This window comes from Alnus glutinosa, chromosome 5, assembly GCF_958979055.1.
Source record: "Alnus glutinosa chromosome 5, dhAlnGlut1.1, whole genome shotgun sequence".
NCBI classification, from domain to species: Eukaryota; Viridiplantae; Streptophyta; class Magnoliopsida; order Fagales; family Betulaceae; genus Alnus; species Alnus glutinosa.
This window is the reverse complement of record NC_084890.1, coordinates 28450947-28475402: the sequence shown is the minus strand read 5'-3', so window position 1 is coordinate 28475402 and position 24456 is coordinate 28450947.

Here is a 24456-nt window from a genome sequence, read left to right as displayed (position 1 = left end):
AATAGCTAATCCTCAGCTGGTTTCCTTGGCCGCGTCTCGCCTAAGCTCAGCATCAGCAATCGACTCATCGTATTTGGCCAATTCTAACTCTCGCTCGGCGAGAAGCTTATTCAGTCTGGCCACCTCCAATTCCAGGGACTGTCAGCGAGCCAACTCGAGCTCAAGCTCAGAAACCCGCTGTTGAAGTCTAGCCACAACCGGAACCTGGTCTCGGTGGAAATCCCTGTGCTGGTCGAACAAAGCAAGGGTCCACCAATTGCTATCGAGCAAAAACAAGACTTTTTTTAAAAAAAATAAAAAGATATCAAAAGAAACTCACCATTGTCTACAGTCGGACCAAGGAAGCGATCATGTCCTCGATTGGAATGCAACCGGCGGAACTTCGCCCTAAGTAGTCGGCCAGGGTCAGGGCCCGAACCGCGTCCATGATTGGCCCGGTCAAACGCTCTTCCAGTAAGGCCTCGTCATATTCGTACTGCTCGGTCCTAAACCCAATAGAATCATAAGTAGATCCTAAAGTCGGCTTGGTCCCTTCGATCCTAAGTTCGACAGAGGGCTTGCTGCAACTCGACTCCACCTCCTGTGCCGCAGGGCAAACTGAGGGCCAGTTGCTCGGCCCGACAGCCGCACTATCTGCCTCGACTTAGAGGGATGCCACATCATCACCAACCTCAGCGGTCACTTCTGGCAGTGCTATTTGCTGGGTCCCGACCCCAGCATCAACTCGTGTCGTCGGTGACTCGAGTAGGTCCAAATTAGTTGTTAGGGGAGTAGTCTGAACAACTTTGTCCCTGACCACGGGCGAAAGAGTCCCGTCCTAGCCCGCGGCTCGCATACCGAGCACATCTTCGTCGCGAAGCACTGGAACTCCGCCTGATGCCGAGTGTGGAGGCGTTGCCCTCTTCTCAGCATTCTGAAGGGAATTCTCGCCGGAAAACTCAAAGGTTTTTTACAAAACAGTGAATGGTGAAAAGTAAAAATGAGGAATGGGGGTTTATATAGTCCTTCATCAGGAAGCTGAAAAGAAGTTCATTGAATGCGCCGAGTTAAAAAGTTTTGTAACCGTCGAGTGTACAACTGGCCTTGAAAGACAAGCCAAACGCCCGTCTCAGCGCGTGAACAGCTTCCACGACCAAAAGGCTAACAAGCGTGACTACGCTCGACATAAAAACCCGAATCAACCTAGTAATGTCCCGCCGCACAAGAATACGAACCGACCTGAAAACAAATTCCGAATCTCATCATGGCCAAAGTCATTATTTCAGACGCTTCCGTTTCCAAAGGGCGCTTAAATTCAAAAAAAAAAAAATTGAATTTCAAAATTTCCCGGTGTTTTCTAGAAAAGCAAGCCAGCATGTTTCACATTCAAACCCGGCAGAATCGCGCAAGGAAATTCCTTTCACCGAAACTAATTCATGCAAAAGGAATTGGGGGGTAACTGTTGGGAAATAATCCTAATTCTGCCTAATGGGCCAGAATCTCGGCCCATTAGGACCAATGGCAAATTGCCGAAACTATCATGCCCAGAGTCGGTATTTTGCCGACTCTACGTATAAATCAAGGACGGTTAAAAACCGATCTTATGGCGACCATGAAGGAAATCCGACGATCCACACAATAGCTATTATTACAGAAGGTGCCCCCACGATCTAGAGACAGTTGAGAACCGACTCCGCAATGATCATAGAGCACGAACCACGACTCCACGATTTTAAGCCAGTTAAAGACCGGCTGGGCAATGATCGTGGAGCACATACCTCAATCCCACGATCCGAGTAGTCGACAAGAGCTCCGAATCTGACACGTGGTCCAATGGAAAAGCTGGACCGCTCTCAACATTCCATATATAAATACCTCACAACTAGACAGGTATTTTTTAGATTGTTCATTGTGAACAAGAGTGATATACACTTGAGATAGTACTAACAAAAGCATCGGAGTGGGATTGTCGGGCTCCCCCGACGCAGCTCTTTCTTTTGCAGGATAGTGGAGACGCTGTCTTTCAGTTCAGCAACTATCATACCAGAATCTGTTCTAACAATTTTCTCCTAAGTTTTCTAGGAAAACTGGGTTTTGGTGGAAAACTGGGGGAATCTAATCTCCCAACCCTAATTTTCAGATGACCTAATGATGTCTAATGGGCCAACTCCATTTATTTATAGGGTGAGAGTACATGGCTTCCTTAAGTGCTTACATAATTGGTCCAGCCCAGTATGGACCCAAAAAAAAAGGGACTATGCTAGTCGACCCAACAAGAGTAAATACAACAACTATAGCACAGTTGGGACTAAACCGGTAGGCTTAAGCTTCTGGATTGTGTAGTGTCTCTGTAACACCCTGATCCCATATTGGGAAGAGATAAATAACTCACATAGAGTGAGTGATTTATAAGAGATAGATGAGTGTTAAGTCTCACATTGCCTAGTTACTAGCTGAAACTGAGCTTTATAAGTGATTCTAGGAAAAGCTCCAAATTGACTAGTCCTTTTGGGGTGATAGCGCAGATCTGGTTAGCGCTTTTCCTTGGGTCGTTACAAATGGTATAAGCGCCACTTAGTAACGCCAGGTCATGTGGTACTGGAGCACTGCATGACATGATCTTGACGGGGACGTCAAGAGTTTAAGGGAGGGAGTTTGTAACACCCCGATCCCATATTGGCAAGAGATAAATAACTCACATAGAGTGAGTGATTTATAAGAAATAGATGAGTGCTAAGTCCCACATTGCCTAGTTACTAGGTAAAACTGGGCTTTATAAGTGATTCTAGGGAAAACTCCAAATTGACTAGACCTTTTGGGGTGATAGTGCAGATGTAGCTAGTGCTTTTCCTTGGGTCGTTACAGTCTCTATATCCTATGTTATGGGATCACAAAAGGACCTCCCAAAGGTATCAGTCTCCCTAATACCTCGTATCCAAAGACAGAAAGAAGTTAACGAATGGTTAATTTGCTAGCTTTTGAAAGTGTGTGAGGATCGATTGTCACATTTTATTTTACACAAACAATCCAAGCCATTTTGTTTTGCCGTCACAATTTTAGAGATAAAATAAATAATCGCATCCTCAACATTTAATTTGGTTAAGTATGGTTTAATTGGTATAATTGACTATGGTGATTGGTACAAGTATTTACATGTACAGTTTTTGAACTTTTCAAATTTTCGGTGAAGGCTACACGTTCAAGTGAGACATCGAATGCTCGATGACGAATGTTTGAATGGGATGTCAGACGTTCGAGTGGGATATCGAATGCTCGATAACGAATGCTCGAGTTGGATCTCGAAGGATTGAATGGGACGTCAAACATTCGAGTGGTATGCAAAACGTTCGACTGTTGGATCCAAAATGTTCAATGAGTGTTTGAAAGTTTTTCTAAAAGACCTTGGATAACTCAACCCTATTGCACGACCATGATTCCTCACAATGAAGTTCTGCATGCATGTAACAAACCCAATGAAGAAATGTAATAATAACATAAATATCCCTGATATTGTCGAAATCTCTAAGCAAGTAGGACCCAAAGGGATGCCAATTTCTTATGTAGAGTGATATGTGTCGTCATCTTATTATTGTTGACGTGACACTTAACGGAATCCGTCAAATGTTTTAACGGAATTTTACTTCATTGACTAAATTGTGTTTTTGGAATAACCCATCGACCTTTGAGTTCACTTCGATACGAGAGGGAGCGGTTTGTGATTTTGGCCAACCACAAGGATTTATTTTGCATTTATCCTTTTGTTTTATATTGGCGAAATTCTTCTTTCCTTGTGCAAGTTGGAAAAAAAAAGTCTTAAAAATTTGTAAGTTTTTATCGCGAAAAGAGAGAAAAATAACTTTTAAAATATACTACGTACATAAATTAAAATAAATATTATTTAATTAATATTTAAGTACAATACAAATGTATTACTTACATTTTTTGCCTTAAGTCGGCCATGTTCTTAACAATAGTCATTCATTTTTTTTAATGGAATAGTCATTTCACATACCAATTCATGGTGCTCGATGCATGTGTGTGTGAGATAGGGGATTGCAGATGCTAGTGGATTAATTGAGACAAAGCTCAAAGGACAGAAATTGCTTTCAAACTTCCTCCAACCCAATCTCTAAATATATCATGTGTGTCTTAGCATTTCAAACACGATTTTTTTTTTTTTTTTAACTAGAGGCAATTTTCAGCGTTTATTTTTCCCCAACAAAAATTTCTAGAGAATTTTTCGCTCATGCACCATAAACATAAAAGCTCATTTGGAATATAAACACTTCTTGCAAATTAGTCAGATTATTAATTTGTATGGAAAATTTGGTTTATGAAATATATATAACAAGTATAGAAACAATAGAAACAAAGCTTAATTAATTAGCGACTAGATTACTATAAAAAATGGTGTACACAAGTACAAAGTACATCATACAATTGATGTATAGCAAAAATAAAATTACATAAAAACATCTAGCTTCTTCTATGTTTGTCTCACAACAAACATGTTGCAATAGTTTTATTATTAATTATTACAATTAATTTGAGGAAATTTGTTGACTGAGAGTTTATTGAGAGAGGGTTCTCAAGAGTTATGTGGAGACACAGGAGGGGCCCCTGTTGGCGTAATCCTACCGTTGTGTTGAGGAGGCGGAGGACCGGAACCACCACCGCTTCGCAACCCATGATACACATCCGATTCCTCTTGTTTTACGTTGAGATCAAGCTTCTGGTTGAAGGAAACTTCTTCTTTCCCATGTGTAGGAAAAGCAACAGCAACTACCATAATTACCACAAGCCCTACCAAAACCAAATTTTTACGCATTATGTAATCCATCTTATTATTCAATTTTCTATCTAATTTTCTCATTTCATGATGATGACCCTTTAAATGGAAACCAGATATCCCTATTTGAGGAATGATTTGAATTTCATTGGCTCTCATGCTCCTTCGACATTGTCAACTAACTATCTACTCTCCTTCATTTCAGGAATCACTTGACTTTCCTTTTTTCCCTTTTTTTTTAAAAAAAAAATAATAATTATAATTATATTTTAAAGGTGGAGTCATGAATCCCTAGGTCAATTTTTTGAGGTCTGCTTTTCGAATGATTTTTTTTTTTTTTAAAGGTCATAGTAAGGGTATTTTAAAAATATTTTGGTCAAATTTGGTTTTTCCATTCTTTCTAACGCCCAACCCTAACAGAATGGCTTTTAGTCACAAAACGGTATTTTAGGTATCCAAGTATCATACCTAAGTTTTTTTTTTTTTTTTTTAAAAATAATTTAAAAAAAAAAACGAAGTTCTGGTGGCTTAAGTGTATTTAACTCATATATATATAAAACAAATTGACAAAAAAGTCGTCGTGTTGAACCTTTGGTATATATATAGGGTTTAGTTTAGGATTTTTTTAAAAAATTATTTTTAAGTTGGCATATAGAATAAACATATAGAATTCATCGAAAACACTAGGGCTTTGAAAATCTAAATTAGGCCTAATAAATTTTATGAATCTTTTAAAATTAGGCCTAATAGCGGCCAAAACACTAAAATATGACCATTACCTGATATGCCGATAGCAGTTAATAACTGCAATAGCCGTGTGGATAGCGGTTAGTAATCGCATGATTCTGATACAGTTACCTAAAAGTGATAACTGGATCTGCATGCACATGTACAACCCTAATGTAATTCCCCAACATTTAATTTGCGTTAAGTATGCTTTAATGGGTATAATTGAGTATGATGATTGTTACAAGTAAATACATGTAGAGTTTTTGAAATTGATTTTCTGTGAAGGACAAACAACATTCGAGTGAGACATCGAATGCATGATATGACGAATGTTTGAATGGGATGTCAAAAGTTCGAGTGTGATGCAAAGCGTTCGACTGGGACTTCTTCACATGATTATGAATTTTGAAAGCCTCAATAGGCACTAAATTCTATATTTATTAAGATCGACACGAGTCATCATATTATTGGCACTGATGTAGCACTTAACGGAATCAGTCAAATGTTTTAAATGGAATTTTATTTCATGAGCTAAATTGTTTTTTTGCCATACCCAATGGACCTCTTAGTTCACTTCAAATGGAGAGGGAGCAGTTTGTGATTTATGCCAACCACAATGATTGATTTTTCATTTATCCCTTGATTTTATATAGGTGAAATCTTTCTTTCCTTACGCAAGTTTGAAAGAAGAAAAAAAAATGATTATAAAGATTTAATAATTAGTAAATTTTCATCCCAAAAAGAGAGAAAAATAACTTTTAAATAAAAAAATATACTACATAAATTAAAATAAATATTATTTAATTAATATTCAAATATAATAAAAATGTATCACTTACATCACTTCCCTTAACTCGGCCATGTTCTTAACAATAGTTATTCATTTACTTAATGAAATAGCTATTTCGCATATCAATTCATAGTGCCGGATGCGTGCAAAATGTGAGATAGGGGATTGCATGTCCTAGCGGATTAATTAAGACAAAGCTCAACGGACAGAAATTTCTTCCAAACTTCCTCCAATCCAGTATCTAAAAATATCATCTGCACCTTAGCATGTCTCACTTGCTTTTTAAATATCATTAATAAAAAAAAAAAAAAAATGTGGTACTCACATACATAAAGAACACGTAACACTTTTAAAAACTAGGTTAAATTAGAGGAACTTTTGTCCAACCTCAGCACATTCCTCTTATTTTTTCTCAAATAATTTCAGCTTCGTACACGAAACTCGTGTGGTCAAAGTGATTCATCTCTGGATGTGAGTCAAGAAATTACGCATGGGTGTGGAATTAGTAGGTGTGAAACTCAAAAAACTTTGGCCATAAAAATAATAAAATAAAAACCTCACGTTGACTATACACCTACCAGTGTAAATGAATTGAGTTGGACATTGAAAAGACGTAAGCAACATGAGTAGTTAATATAGCACAGTTGGGTCTAAACCCATAGTATTAAGCTTCTGGGTTGTGTAGTGTCTCTATATCCTATATTATGGGATCACAAAAAAAACCTCCCAAAGTTATCAGTCTCCCTAATCCCTCATATCCAAAGACAGAAAAAATTTAACGAATGGCTAATTGCTAGCTTTTGAAAGTATGTGAGGATCGATCATCACGTTTTATTTCACACAAACAATCTAAGCCATTTTGTTTCACCGTTACAATTTTAGAGATAAAATAAATAACCGCATCCGCAACATTTAATTTGGTTAAGTATGGTTTAATTGGTATAATTTAGTATGATGATTGTTACAAGTATTTACAGGTACAGTTTTTGAACTTTTCATATTTTCGGTGAAGGTTGAATGTTTGAATGCTCGATGATGAATGTTTAATTGGGATATCAAACGTTTGTGTGGGACATCGAATGCTCGATAACAAACGTTCGAGTTGGATCTCGAATGATTGAATAGGACGTTAAACGTTCGAGTGGTATGCGAAACGTTCGACGTTTGATCCAAAATGTTCAATGAGTGTCTGGATGTGTTTCTAAAAGACCCTGGACAACTCACCCAATCACCCCTATTGCACGACCATGATTCCTCACAATGAAGTTCTACATGTAACAAACCCAATGACAAAATATAATCATAACAAATATGCCCGAAATTGTCGAAATCTCTAAGGAAATCAAACCCAAAGAGATGGCTACCCAAGCGGCAACCACCCATTTCATTTTCTTCTACGGAAATCAACCGCCAAAGAGATGGCTACCCAACCAGATATCCCTATTTAAGGAATGATTTGAATTTCATTGGTTCTCATGCTCCTTCGATATTGTCAAGTAACTAGCTACTCTCCTTCCTTTCAGGAATCACTTGACTTTCCTTTTTTTTATATTTTTAAGAATAAGTCTATTTTTAATGGTGGGGCCATGAACATCTAAGACGATTTCGTAAGGTAATTAGCTTTTCGAATGATTTTTTCTTTTTTAAGGTCAAAGTGAGGGTATTTTAGAAATATTTTAGTCCAATTTGATTTTTTCACCCATTCTAAAGGCAACCCTAATAGTGTGGCTTTTTTTTTACACAAAATGATATTTTATGCATCCAAGTGTCACACCTGTCATATTTTGTTGTTGTTGTTGTTGTTTTTTTTTTTTTTTTTTTGAATCAAATCAAACTATAGATTTCATCTAAAACACTAGGGCTTAAAAAATACTAAATTAGGCCCAAAAAATTTTCAGAGTCATTTAAAATTGGGCCTAATAGATGCCAAAAAACTAAAATAGGCCCATCACTTGATATCAATTCGTAGTGCTCGATGCATGTATGTGTGAGATAGGGGATTGCACATCTTAGTGGATTAATTGAGACAAAGCTCAAAAGACATAAATATCTTCGAAACTTCTTCCAATCCAATATCTAAAAATATCATGTGTACCTTAGCATGTCTCACATGCTTTTTAAATATCATTACTAAAAAAAAAAATGTGGTACTCACATATATAAAGAACACATAACACTTTTAAAAACTAGGTAAAATTATAGGAATTTTTGTCCGAGCTAAGGACCTTCCTCTTATTTTTTTTCCTAAATAATTTCAGCCTCCACTACAAAAAACTTGTTTTTTAATCACATGCAGTTAGCCACGTGCATAAGGGTCATCCACGTGGCTAACTGCTAGCCACGTGCAATTAGCTACGTAGGTTCCACGTGGTTAATCCGGTTGTTGCTAAATGTACATTTAGCAACGTGGCCTTTTATATATGTGACTATTTAGCCACGTGACTTTTAGCCACGTACCATCCTCAAGTGGCTAAATGTATTTTTATTTTTATTTTTATTTTTTAAAAAAAAAAAAAAAAAAAAAGTGGAAAATTATATATTTTTAGCCACCTATTCCTAACCCACGTCGCCAAAATCAGTATTTTTTTTTCTTTCTAATATTGTATACGATATTCGGAGAAAGGGCCGGTGTATCCGGCGAGATCTGGAGAAAGGGCCGGTGTATCCGATGAGATCCGCGCCAGATCTTCGTCCAACTCGTCGTCGACAACGTCGTCGAGATCCGGCGAGAATACCCATGCCACCGATCAACGAAAATACCCACTCCAAAAATACCTATTTGGCCGAGAATGAGCAAAAAACACCAAAACAAACCAACTACTCCGGCGACTAACAAAAAGGACCAAAAAAAAGTAACAAAAAGACCAAAAATCACCATCAAAAGGACCTATAAACCACTGGCCTCTTCTCCATCACCAACGACGAAAACGAGCTTCTCCGGGTGTTGGCTATCGAGTCGTGCTTTTAGGTGGGGGTGAGTCATCGTCTGTTGAGAAAAAAAAATACAAAGTGAGAAATTTTTTTGATGAAAAATGGGGAGAGACAAAAGAGTTGGAAAAAAGAAGAAAATGGCGAGAGACAAGAGAGTTGAAAAAAATAAGAAAAAAAGAAGAAAATGAGGAGAGACGAGAGATAGAGAGATTTCTAAAAAAAATTTAAGAAGCCAGATCTGTCGCCAAAAAAAGGCAACAGATCTGGCTTTTAAAAAGAAATGAAAAAAAAAAATTAAAAATTTGAAATCAAAGACAAATTTAAAACAAACAAGAGGCGCGGGACCCTTCCCCTCAAAACATGCAAATGGCGACGTGGTCATAAAGCACATTGCTAAAATTTTAAATTTTAAAAATATTTTTTTAAAAAAATTATTTCTTGAAAAAAATTAAAAAAAAAAAGAGAGAATATTTTAGCCATGTAGTTTATGTGACACGTGTCAAGCAATCCCGAGAAGAAAGAAAAAACCCGAAAGGAGGAAAAACGGACCGAGACGAAAAAAGCAACGGAGCCTACGAAGTATTACCAATTTTCTATAGATGAGTGGACTCCTTTGAACTCTCCCAATAACGAAGTATTGATGGAAATCAAGAGGGACCCGCAGTACGAGAAGCCTTATCCCCTTCACAATAAATATGTGAAAGAAGAAAATAGAAACAAATTCTGCGCGTTTCATGATGCTTGAGGCCATGTCACCGAGGAGTGCAGAAATCTCAGAATCCTGATCGAGAAGTTCATCAAAAACGGAAAACTACTCTGTTTCATAGAAGACAACCAGGGCCAGCCTCTGCAGAATCAAGAGTCTTGGGGGCATCATGACCAAGAGCCGAGACACAGAGACCGCTCCCCTCAGAAGCACCAAGAAGATCGTCGAGACAGAAGAAGGGAGGAACCCAGTCGGGAGGAACCTCGACAAAACAGAAGCAGAAGCAAAATCAAAAGGGCATGAGGTCATGACCCACGGAATGAATCGGTCATCACCGACATCCGAACCATATTCGGAGGCTTTGGCAGAGGAGGAGAAACGAGCGAGGATAGGAAGGCCTACGCTCTGTACCAGAAGCATCAGGAGATTATGACCATCGAAAGACCCCGCAAATCCCACCGGAGGGAGTCCATGGTGGTGGGGTTTTCAGATGAAGACTATGCGAGAGTCTCACTTCCTCATACCGACACAATCGTGGTCACGCTGCAGGTAGCTAACCACCGAATCCACCAAATGTTCGTCGATAACGGAAGCTTGGCTGATATCCAATATTGGTCGGCCTTTCAAAACATAGAGATTAACCCGGAAAAGGTGATCCCGGCTACCTACCCTTTGGTGGGGTTTGCCGGGGAGCAAGTCGAGCTGGTCGAGTCTATTGAACTCCTTGTAACTACCGGGGATTATCCAACCACAAAAACTATCATGGTTAAGTTTTTGTTGATCGTTTGACCCTCGGCCTACAATGCGATCCTTGGAAGAATAGCCCCCAACGATCTGAAGGCGATCACTTCCACTTCACATTTGAAGATCAAATTCCTGACCGAGAGAGGGGTTGGGGAAGTAAGGGGAGAACAGGGCGTGGCACCCCAGTGCTACAACATAACGATGAAAGGAGCCCCTTCACGGGGTAATTGCAGGGAGAAAGGCGAGCAATAGCAATTACAGTCGAGAGAACCAACCGAGGAGACGGAAGAATTTGAAGTAAGGGGTAAAGAGAGAAGAGTTAGGGTCGGATCTCTGTTATCTCCGGAGATCAAAGAATCCTTGGTAGCTTTCCTTCGAAGTAATACTAACGTGTTTGCTTGGTGTCATGACGATATGCAAGGAATTGATCCTTCTGTAATTTCGCACAGGCTAAATGTCGACCTAAACTACCGACCCCTCAAGCAAAAAAGAAGAAACTTTGCTCCAGAAAGAAACCAAGCCATACACGAAGAAGTGGAAAGACTATTGAAAGCCGATTTTATCCGAGAGGTGGACTACCCTCAATGGCTGGCCAATGTTGTCTTGGTGAAAGTCAAGCGGGAAATGGAGAATGTGCGTGAATTTCACCGACCTCAACAGGGCATGCCCAAAAGATAGTTTCCCTTTCCCCCGGATGGATGTCCTAATAAACTCCACCTCGGGGCATGAGCTCCTAAATTTTATGGATGCCTTCTCGGTAGGGGTGGGTAAAATCAGTCCGTACTCGCAAAACCAACCCGGTCCGCACCGACCCGCCCCACGAGAAACGGATATAAGCCACACTTTCTAAAATCACGGATCCTGATTCATGGAATTCATTATTTTTGGGGTGGGTTGCGGTATTAATATTTTGCCCACCCGCAGACCCGCCCCGCCCCGCGTCCCTCTTCACTCTTACCGTATGATTTTGAGATTTCCCCCAAAAATACCCTAACTCCCTAAAGCGTCCAGCTGCGTCCTTTGCGTCAAGCGTGATTCTTTCCAATTCTGACCTCTAAGAAGAAACCCTCATCACATCAGACGGTCTTCAGAGTGGCGCATCCCATGATTTAGGGTGAATCACTGATTCTTTCCAATTCTAGCCATATAATTTAGGGTTTGAAATCAAATGGGTTCTTCAACTTCTTCACTCTTTAAAACTGGGACCGTCGGCCATGCCCATCACTCATCTTCCACACAAATTGTGCATCGACTCCTCTACGCTAAAGAAATATTCACTCTTCAACTTCCACTGCCGATCGTTGGTAATATAGGTACTTCAATCTCTCTCTCTCTCTCTCAAAAACGTTGTTTGTGATATTTAGATGCTTGTTGTATATTTGGAGAAATACTAAAGCAAGCTGAAGGATTATTGATGATTTTGAATTTCTGAAAATAATTCTTTTATATTTTCAGTTGATTTCGCGCCAATTCAACCTCGATCTTTCAGTCTCAGAGGCTCAAGTTCAATGGGTAACAGAATCTGATCTTGAATTCTTGATGTGCTTTTTTATTTTAATCCGTGTATATTTTGTTTCAATTAAGGTTCAAACTGTCTTCAATAGCAAATTAGCAATAAGTTCATCAACTAGATTGTTTTAGTGTGAAAACCATGGTTATCAAAGGATTTTAAGTACTGGGTCCATCCATAACCAAAATTATAGCCATCGAGATGATGTGGGTGAAAAAGGAGTATGTTTATTAACACCCAATAGGCCAATAGAGAGAATTAACACGCTCAGTAATTACTCCACAACTTTTAGAGTTTAACCCCCCTTTATCATCGTAAATTGCTGAAGGAGTATGTTTATGATAAACCCAGAATTTTCTGTTTGTGGGTGTTTTCTCTGCTATGTGCTCTCTCAGCTGCTAATCTGCTATTATATTTACATTCAAGGAATTTAGAGTATTTCTTTTGGTGACTGGTCTTATGCAATGATTTTAACTTTTAGAGTTTAACTCCCCCTCTATCATCGTAAATTGTATAAGAAGAGCCCCAGCATAAGCTAAAGAACCAATTTAGGATTCACAGAACAATAGCTAACAGAGGATGGCAAAAGTCAGGTTGGCAGGTTGCAGTAACCATTAATCAACCTAGCTTGGGAAATGAATGCAGGACAAATGGCAATAGTAGAGAATTGTTTTCTTTTCTTGAAAAGTAAGCTTCTAATTTCCCCAGTAATAGCAACAACAGTATCTTAAGTTTTAATTTTAGATTAAGATTCATCCAAAGTTTCTCATTCACAACTAAAATATGAATGTGATTTTCAAATGTTATTGTCTGTAGTTTTCAGAAATATATTCAATGGATAATCGATAACGTTGATTTTTTCCATCATGTTTAGGTCTGTTAAACAATGTGTTGAGTGTATTTTTGCATCAATTTTTGTTATGAATCCTTATGTGAATCTTTAACATGTTGAATCTGTTTGAATTATGTGAATCCTAAATTTAATTGTATATATAATTTGTTAGTTGAGTTATATGCAAATTATATGGATTGTAATATTGTATATGTATTTGTTATGAATATTTTATATATATATAAAGTTCAATATTTTATAAATTGTTGATGAATTTTTTTTTTTTAAAAAAAAAAAAAAAAAACAAAAAAAAAAAAAAACTAATTGTAGATTCATGGCTGGTAATGCAAATAGTGGTGCTAAGAATATTGGTTCTATTGCTGGTGCTTCGGCTTCACCTAGTCCTATTCCTAGTCTTTTAGATAGCACTATGCTTCCCATTAATACTGAGAATGTTGAATGTGTTGGTGATGTTGGTACTCAGAATCCTAATCGAGTTGAAGCTCTCCCACCAAAACCTAAAACAAATGTGCAAAAATCAATTGTATGGGAATATTTTACCAAGGTAGAGGGGGGTGATCCCGAAGATCCTAAATCAAAATGCAAGTATTGTAGCAAATTGTTTAGTTGTCACCCCAGAAGGCTAGGCACTTCATCCATGTTATCACATATCAGAAATAGTTGCAAGAAATATCCTGGTAGGTTTGGCAAGTTAGATAAGTCACAATCAATGCTTAGTTTTGATGCTAAGAAGGAAGGACAAGTAGGAGAAGGATCTGTTGGCAATCTTGTCATTGCAAAATATAATGTTCAAAAAATAAGGGAGGCATTGGCTAAAATGGTAATTGTCGATGAGTTGCCTTTTAAATTTGTGGAGGGTGAAGGGTTTCACGATTTCATGAAGACGGTTGAGTTTAGATTTAAAATTCTATCCCGTTACACTGTGATGAAGGATTGTATGAAGATCTTTATATCTGAGAAGGAAAAGCTTAGGGCAATATTTTTGACAACTGGTGCACAGGTTTGTCTTACCACTGATACGTGGACTTCAGTTCAAAATCTTAATTATATGTGTGTCACTTGCCACTTTATTGATAGTGATTGGAATTTACATAAAAGAATTATAAATTTCTCTTTAATTCCTAATCACAAAGGAGAGACTATTGGGAAAAAAAAAATAGAGTCTTATATGCTTGAGTGGGGTATTAGTAGCATTTTTACTGTCACGGTTGATAATGCTAATGTGAATGGTACTACTATTGAGTATTTGAAGAGGAGAAGTAGAGATAAGGTGGGCGCCATATTGGATAATGAGTTTATGCATATGAGGTGTTGTGCCCACATACTAAATCTTATTGTGACTAATGGTTTAAAAGAGGTTAGTGACTCTATTATGAAGGTTCGAAATGCGGTGAAATATGTGAAATCTTCACCTTCAAGATTTGATAAATTTAAGGCTTGTATGGAGACAGAAAAAATTCAATTTAATGGTTTGTTGTGTCTTGATGTTCCAACTAGATGGAACTCCACATATAAGATGTTAGAAGCCGCTGAAAAATGTCAAAATGCTCTACATCTAATGGAAGAAGAAGATGGATACTTTGTTTCTACATTGTTTGAGGGAGGGCAAGGGAGAAGAGGTTTGGGACCTCCTATTTTTGAGGATTGAGAGAATGTTAGGGTTTTTGTCAAGTTTTAAAACTTTTTTATGATGTGACCATGCAACTTTCGGGTTCTTTGTATGTGACATCTAATATGTACTTCCAAGAGATTTGTGGCATCCAAGCACATTTACAGGCTTTTAGTAAGAGTAGGGATCATGTATTAAGTGCCATGGCGGAGAAAATGAAGATGAAGTACAATAAGTATTGGGGAGATCTTGATAAGGTTAATTTGATGTTGTTTGTTGCAGTTGTTCTTGATCCACGCACCAAATTGGATTCATTAGATTATTGGTTCAAAGAAGTTCTCAGTGTTGAGCAAGCAACTCGAATGATTACAAAATTGAGGTGCCACTTGGACAAATTATATGATCACTATGACAACAATGGTGGGAGTTCCTCTAGGGTTCATAATGGTCGTGATTCGTCAACCACAATAGATGAAAGTGAGAGTAGTGACAATTCATTTCACTTCATGAGTAAGTTTCAAAAGTACCGGGCTTCTAAAAGTGATGTAGAAAGTAAATCGGAACTAGATCGGTATTTGATGGAGGATGTAAAGAAAATGAATGTTAATTTTGATATTTTGAATTGGTGGAAGGTGTACTCAACCAAATTTCCAGTACTTGCCCAAATATCATGGAATGTTTTAGCAATTCCCATTACAACGGTTGCTTCAGAGTCGGCTTTTAGCACTGGAGGGCATGTTTTAGATCCTTTTCGAAGTTCGTTGGCTCCAACAACAGTTAAAGCCTTGATATGTTCACAGAATTGGTTAAGGTCAAAACACATAAGCGATGGCAATGGTTATGATTCAGAGATAATTGATGATGCTAAAAGTTATAGGCTCGAATCAGGTAAGCTTTCTATTATTTAAATATTCACTTACTCTATTTATCAAATTTGAATTATGATTGTAAATCTTTTTTTCTTTTTTTTTTAGTTCTCCTTTGTAGATATAACTTTGAAGACCATCAGCATTTTGCTTGAAGATGATTAGTTGAAGATGCTACCATGCGGGGTTTCTTGTTTTTTGTTGCTGCATTGCTAGTTTAGAGCATTTGGCTATTGATAGGATTGTTGATTTTTTTTTTTTTTTTTTTTGTGTTCATTGATTCTACTGAATTACGGATTCTATTCTTTTGTTAGGACTTTTAATTTTTGTTGGACTAACCGACTAAGTTTTTGTTCTTTTTTGTTGGAACTTTAAATTTGTTGGACTAAGTTTTTGTTCTTTTTTGTTGGAACTTTAAATTTGTTGGTCAAAGTTTCTAATTTTTTTGTTGGAACTTTTAGTTTTTGTTGCCTTGTTGGACCAAGTTTATGTTTTTTTTTTTTGTTGAACTTTTAATTCTGCTTAGCTATTGATTTAAATTTGTTCTAATTCTTGATGGCAGGATCTTCTTGATGGCAGGATGATCCTGCAATGAACTACTATATATATATATATATATATATATATATATATATATATATATATATATATATATATATATATATATATATATATATATATATATATATATATATATTACTTGTGTGAATTCTCAGAATGCCCCCTTCAATTTATATTTTATTCATAACAAAAAAATGATTGTATCAGAGTTTTTAATTTACTTGTTTGATTGCTAAAGTGCTAAGGAAGTAAAGAGCCTGCAGATTCACGGGCTAGTGGATCACATTTAGGCCTTTAAGGTGATAAAATAGAAAGATTCCAAATATCACACAGCCCACCTAATTTTGGGCTCAGAATTTTTTTATTTTTTTTTTTTTAAAAAAAAAACGAACAAGATGCATAATACTTGAACCCGCATAACCCGTCCCCCATCTGTGCTACTCGTGGCTCATCGGATTGGCCATTCACTACACGGGTTGCGGATCCCGATTTTCAAACCCGTTCACTACGAGGCGGGTTGTAAAAAACATGTAAATCCGGCCCAATCTGGCCCGCGCCCACCCCTACTTCTCGGGGTATAACCAGATCCACATGAGCGAGCTCAATGAAGAGAAAACTTCCTTCATCACTGACCGAGGGTTATATTGCTACAATATGATGCCTTTCAGTTTGAAGAATGCCGGTGCAACCTACCAAAGGGTAGTCAACATAATGTTCAGGGACCAGATCGGGAGGAATGTAGAAGTATATGTGGATGACATGCTGGTGAAGAGCCGGAAAGAGATCAGCCATCTGGCTGATCTTGAAAAAACTTTTAACACACTAAGGAGATATCATATGAAGTTAAACCCGGCAAAATGTGCCTTCGGCGTCTCATCAGGAAAATTCTTGGGGTTTATGGTCTCGAGTAGAGGAATCGAGGCAAATCCAGAAAAAATCCGAGCTGTGCTGGAAATGCAAGCTCCCCGTACAACAAAACAACTTCAGCAATTGACCGGGAGGATTGCAGCCTTAAACCGGTTCATCTCCCGATCAACGAATAAATGTTTGCCCTTCTTCAAGATACTTCGGAAGACGTTTGTTTGGAGCAACGAGTGCGAAGAGGCTTTTGGCCAGTTTAAAGAATACCTAGCCAACCCACCACTCCTAAGCTCGCCAGAAGAAGGGGAAATTCTCTTCCTATAACTAGCAACGTCGCCATCAGTTGTGAGCTCGGTCTTAGTCCAAGAAGAATCCGGATTGCAAAACCTGTATATTTCACCAGCAGGACGCTACACGGAGCCGAAGGAAGGTATCCCCGGATTGAGAATTTAGTCTTCGCCTTCATCACTTCAGCTCAAAGGTTGAGACCATATACTTCCAAGCACATGCTATAAGGGTGCTCACAGAATATCTTTTGAAGAAAGTATTGCAAAAGCCCGACCTCTCGGGTAGGTTGGTAAATTGGGCCGTGGAACTCAGAGAATTTGACCTAGAATTCTATCCGAGAACCACCATCAAGGCTCAAGTTCTGGCAGACTTTATTGCGAAATTCAGCAATCTCCCCGAAAGTCAAGAAACGCCTGAAAAAGAAGCGTGGATAGCGTATGTCGATGGGTCATCCATGAAGTCCTGGAGCGGAGCCAGGGTAGCCTTGATAACACCGGATAAGGAAGAAATTGTAGTGGCATTGAAGTTAGACTTTCCGACCACAAACAATGAGGCAAAGTACGAAGCAGTAATAGCAGGTCTCAGCCTAGCAAAACATCTCGGGGCAAAAAACCTCAAAGTCCGGAGCGACTCACAGGTGGTTGTCGGCCACATCCAGGGTGGATCTGAGGCCAAATGAGAAAAAATGATAAAATACCTTGCCAAGGTTTTGGGTTTCTAGGTCCGATTCAAATGAGTGGTGGTCACACAGATCCCAAGAACCGAAAACGAATGAGCCGATGCACTAGCTCGGCTAGGGTCGGCAACGGATGAAAAGATTTCGGCCTCAAAACACCGGGTAATCATTCTGGACAAGCCTTCTGTGGATGACCCTGGATCGGTGATGCAGATCGATGATGCCTACGAAATTCCCGAATGGGCAAGGAATGTGGTTGAATATTTGAAGAACGGGCAACTGTTGAATGATAAAAAGAAGCTCGAAAAATCCAGATGCAGTCAGCACAGTATACTCTCGTTGGTGAAATTCTATATCGTCGAGGCTATACACCCACTCCTGAAATGCCTCTCAACGACGGAGGCCGAGTATGTATTGAAGGAAATTCATGAGGGAGTCTACAGCTGTCACTCGGGAGGTAGAATGTTAGCACACAAGGCTGTACGAGCTGGCTACTATTGGCCAATAATGAATCAAGAATCAATGGAGATGGTCCGAAGATGTGACAAGTGCCAAAGGTTTGCAAAGTTACAAACAAACCCCCGAGTAGAACTCAGCTCGGTTTCTTCACCATGGCCGTTTGCCCAATAGGGGGTTGACATTGTAGGGTCCATGCCCAAAGGAAAAGGGAATTGTAGATTTCTAGTGGTCGCAGTAGATTACTTCACCAAATAGGCAGAAGCGGGGCCTTTAATGACTATCACGACCGGGGCAATCAAAAATTTCCTCTGGAAGGCGATCATATGTAGATTCGGGATACCTTACGCCTTAGTAACTGACAATGAGGGGATTCAAACCATTCCAGGAGTGGTGCGCCAAGCTCAAAAACCGACATTTTTTCTCGTCGGTATATCACCCTCAGTCAAATGGGCAGGTCGAAGCAAAAAACAAAACTCTAGTGAAGATATTAAAGAAAAAACTCCCAAAGCGTAAGGGAGGATGGGTAGAATATCTACCGGAAGTCATGTGGTCGTACCAAACAACAACCAGCTCGGCAACTTCCGAAACTCCCTACTCACTAACATTCAGAGTTGAAGCAGTGATACCAGTTGAAATAGGTTCCCCAAGTTTTCGCATTCAGCATTATAATCCCGGATTCAACAGCGAAGGATTAAAGCTACACCTTGATCTTCTGGAAGAAAAACGAGAAGAAGCGAGAGTTAGAACTTCTGCTTATAAAGAAAAAGCAACTCGGTATTACAACAAAGGAATAAAGCCCCGATCGTTCAATACTGATGATTAGGTGCTTTGGAGGATAACTTCGGCAGCTAAAGACCCCACAGAAGGGAAACTGGGGCCAGTCTGGGAAGGACCATTCCGAGTTATTAGAAGCAACCCAAAAAGAGCATACCATCTTGAAGATACAAACGGGAAGAAGCTGCAAAGACCATGGAATGCCGAGCATCTCCGGAAATATTATATGTAATTTGCTTGTTTTTAAACTTTATTGTTTATCAATAAATGCAGATTCAGACAGCATATTAAATTCCAAGACAACATTCGCAAATTATATGACTCGAATCACGTTCGAATCATGCCAAAGGGATTCGAGCTAAGACTTGAATCACGTTGAGGGTATTCAGGTCAGAAAAAATTATGTGACTCGAATCACATTGAGGGCATTCAAGTCGGAAAAAATTATATGACTCGAATCACTTTGAGGGGATTCGAGCCGAGACTTGAATCACGTTGAGGGGATTCAAGTCGGAAAAAATTATGACTCGAATCACACCGAGGGGATTCGACTCGGAAAATGTTATACACTTAGCCAATTTCAGCAAAGTATAAAATTTGGCTAAGAGTAAAAACTGGGCGGTACTACTACCATAACAAAGCATCAAAAATACAAACACAAGATACCTTTTTTAAACAAAATTCTTTCCATAAAGACACCGAGCGTTATCGCAAAAGTTTACATAAAACTACGGATGTCAATACAGAGGTTTGCAAAAGCACCGAAACTAAAGGCATGCCAAAGCTAAAAAAAAAAAATCTAAGGCTTCTTGGTATTCGGTTCTCCAGAATCTTGATCTGCAGAAGCCTGAACATCAACAACCTCGGTCGGAGCGCTTCACTCTGCCGGTTGAGTAACCCCATCAACAGCTCAGCATATTCATCAACCCAATCTGGGACGTCAAGAATCAAATCTCGACCTATTCCCCTTAACTATAAAATAGCTTGTTCAGGAACATCCATAAAGTCGGTATAGTTCAACTCGGCAAAATTTGGGAAAGGCGTCGAAAGGTTAAGTGCAAATTCCTAGAGTGAATTAAAACCCCAGCTAAATCTATTAACCCAAGTTTGATCCCGAACCTTGGTAAATGCCAGGATCTGAATATGAAATCGATCGGCCTTCGCTTTGTAGTGAGCAGCCTTCGATTTATAGTGCTTGGATTTCTTCCGAAGCTCATGGAACTCGGACTTAGCTTTTTGTAAATCGGCCTGAGATGCTTGTAAGCCCAATTCAACTTCCTACAACTTCTCCTCCGCAGCTTACTGAGCTTCCTCGGCAACTCGCCGAGCTTCTTCGGTGACTCTCTTTTGTGCTGTTGTTGCACTCAGATCAGCCCGCAACACGGTATTGCTGCATGATGTAGCCGAATACCTTGCCTCGACACTATCAGTGTGAGTCTTAAGCGCAAACATCTCGCGGGTTCTCACATCTAGCTCAATAGCTAATCCTCAGCTGGTTTCCTTGGCCGCGTCTCGCCTAAGCTCAGCATCAGCAATCGACTCATCGTATTTGGCCAATTCTAACTCTCGCTCGGCGAGAAGCTTATTCAGTCTGGCCACCTCCAATTCCAGGGACTGTCAGCGAGCCAACTCGAGCTCAAGCTCAGAAACCCGCTGTTGAAGTCTAGCCACAACCGGAACCTGGTCTCGGTGGAAATCCCTGTGCTGGTCGAACAAAGCAAGGGTCCACCAATTGCTATCGAGCAAAAACAAGACTTTTTTTAAAAAAAATAAAAAGATATCAAAAGAAACTCACCATTGTCTACAGTCGGACCAAGGAAGCGATCATGTCCTCGATTGGAATGCAACCGGCGGAACTTCGCCCTAAGTAGTCGGCCAGGGTCAGGGCCCGAACCGCGTCCATGATTGGCCCGGTCAAACGCTCTTCCAGTAAGGCCTCGTCATATTCGTACTGCTCGGTCCTAAACCCAATAGAATCATAAGTAGATCCTAAAGTCGGCTTGGTCCCTTCGATCCTAAGTTCGACAGAGGGCTTGCTGCAACTCGACTCCACCTCCTGTGCCGCAGGGCAAACTGAGGGCCAGTTGCTCGGCCCGACAGCCGCACTATCTGCCTCGACTTAGAGGGATGCCACATCATCACCAACCTCAGCGGTCACTTCTGGCAGTGCTATTTGCTGGGTCCCGACCCCAGCATCAACTCGTGTCGTCGGTGACTCGAGTAGGTCCAAATTAGTTGTTAGGGGAGTAGTCTGAACAACTTTGTCCCTGACCACGGGCGAAAGAGTCCCGTCCTAGCCCGCGGCTCGCATACCGAGCACATCTTCGTCGCGAAGCACTGGAACTCCGCCTGATGCCGAGTGTGGAGGCGTTGCCCTCTTCTCAGCATTCTGAAGGGAATTCTCGCCGGAAAACTCAAAGGTTTTTTACAAAACAGTGAATGGTGAAAAGTAAAAATGAGGAATGGGGGTTTATATAGTCCTTCATCAGGAAGCTGAAAAGAAGTTCATTGAATGCGCCGAGTTAAAAAGTTTTGTAACCGTCGAGTGTACAACTGGCCTTGAAAGACAAGCCAAACGCCCGTCTCAGCGCGTGAACAGCTTCCACGACCAAAAGGCTAACAAGCGTGACTACGCTCGACATAAAAACCCGAATCAACCTAGTAATGTCCCGCCGCACAAGAATACGAACCGACCTGAAAACAAATTCCGAATCTCATCATGGCCAAAGTCATTATTTCAGACGCTTCCGTTTCCAAAGGGCGCTTAAATTCAAAAAAAAAAAAAATTGAATTTCAAAATTTCCCGGTGTTTTCTAGAAAAGCAAGCCAGCATGTTTCACATTCAAACCCGGCAGAATCGCGCAAGGAAATTCCTTTCACCGAAACTAATTCATGCAAAAGGAATTGGGGGGTAACTGTTGGGAAATAATCCTAATTCTGCCTAATGGGCCAGAATCTCGGCCCATTAGGACCAATGGCAAATTGCCGAAACTATCATGCCCAGAGTCGGTATTTTGCCGACTCTACGTATAAATCAAGGACGGTTAAAAACCGATCTTATGGCGACCATGAAGGAAATCCGACGATCCACACAATAGCTATTATTACAGAAGGTGCCCCCACGATCTAGAGACAGTTGAGAACCGACTCCGCAATGATCATAGAGCACGAACCACGACTCCACGATTTTAAGCCAGTTAAAGACCGGCTGGGCAATGATCGTGGAGCACATACCTCAATCCCACGATCCGAGTAGTCGACAAGAGCTCCGGATCTGACACGTGGTCCAATGGAAAAGCTGGACCGCTCTCAACATTCCATATATAAATACCTCACAACTAGACAGGTATTTTTTAGATTGTTCATTGTGAACAAGAGTGATATACACTTGAGATAGTACTAACAAAAGCATCGGAGTGGGATTGTCGGGCTCCCCCGACGCAGCTCTTTCTTTTGCAGGATAGTGGAGACGCTGTCTTTCAGTTCAGCAACTATCATACCAAAATCTGTTCTAACAATTTTCTCCTAAGTTTTCTAGGAAAACTGGGTTTTGGTGGAAAACTGGGGGAATCTAATCTCCCAACCCTAATTTTCAGATGACCTAATGATGTCTAATGGGCCAACTCCATTTATTTATAGGGTGAGAGTACATGGCTTCCTTAAGTGCTTACATAATTGGTCCAGCCCAGTATGGACCCAAAAAAAAAAAGGGACTATGCTAGTCGACCCAACAAGAGTAAATACAACAACTATAGCACAGTTGGGACTAAACCGGTAGGCTTAAGCTTCTGGATTGTGTAGTGTCTCTGTAACACCCTGATCCCATATTGGGAAGAGATAAATAACTCACATAGAGTGAGTGATTTATAAGAGATAGATGAGTGTTAAGTCTCACATTGCCTAGTTACTAGCTGAAACTGAGCTTTATAAGTGATTCTAGGAAAAGCTCCAAATTGACTAGTCCTTTTGGGGTGATAGCGCAGATCTGGTTAGCGCTTTTCCTTGGGTCGTTACAAATGGTATAAGCGCCACTTAGTAACGCCAGGTCATGTGGTACTGGAGCACTGCATGACGTGATCTTGACGGGGACGTCAAGAGTTTAAGGGAGGGAGTTTGTAACACCCCGATCCCATATTGGCAAGAGATAAATAACTCACATAGAGTGAGTGATTTATAAGAAATAGATGAGTGCTAAGTCCCACATTGCCTAGTTACTAGGTAAAACTGGGCTTTATAAGTGATTCTAGGGAAAACTCCAAATTGACTAGACCTTTTGGGGTGATAGTGCAGATGTAGCTAGTGCTTTTCCTTGGGTCGTTACAGTCTCTATATCCTATGTTATGGGATCACAAAAGGACCTCCCAAAGGTATCAGTCTCCCTAATACCTCGTATCCAAAGACAGAAAGAAGTTAACGAATGGTTAATTTGCTAGCTTTTGAAAGTGTGTGAGGATCGATTGTCACATTTTATTTTACACAAACAATCCAAGCCATTTTGTTTTGCCGTCACAATTTTAGAGATAAAATAAATAATCGCATCCTCAACATTTAATTTGGTTAAGTATGGTTTAATTGGTATAATTGACTATGGTGATTGGTACAAGTATTTACATGTACAGTTTTTGAACTTTTCAAATTTTCGGTGAAGGCTACACGTTCAAGTGAGACATCGAATGCTCGATGACGAATGTTTGAATGGGATGTCAGACGTTCGAGTGGGATATCGAATGCTCGATAACGAATGCTCGAGTTGGATCTCGAAGGATTGAATGGGACGTCAAACATTCGAGTGGTATGCAAAACGTTCGACTGTTGGATCCAAAATGTTCAATGAGTGTTTGAAAGTTTTTCTAAAAGACCTTGGATAACTCAACCCTATTGCACGACCATGATTCCTCACAATGAAGTTCTGCATGCATGTAACAAACCCAATGAAGAAATGTAATAATAACATAAATATCCCTGATATTGTCGAAATCTCTAAGCAAGTAGGACCCAAAGGGATGCCAATTTCTTATGTAGAGTGATATGTGTCGTCATCTTATTATTGTTGACGTGACACTTAACGGAATCCGTCAAATGTTTTAACGGAATTTTACTTCATTGACTAAATTGTGTTTTTGGAATAACCCATCGACCTTTGAGTTCACTTCGATACGAGAGGGAGCGGTTTGTGATTTTGGCCAACCACAAGGATTTATTTTGCATTTATCCTTTTGTTTTATATTGGCGAAATTCTTCTTTCCTTGTGCAAGTTGGAAAAAAAAAGTCTTAAAAATTTGTAAGTTTTTATCGCGAAAAGAGAGAAAAATAACTTTTAAAATATACTAC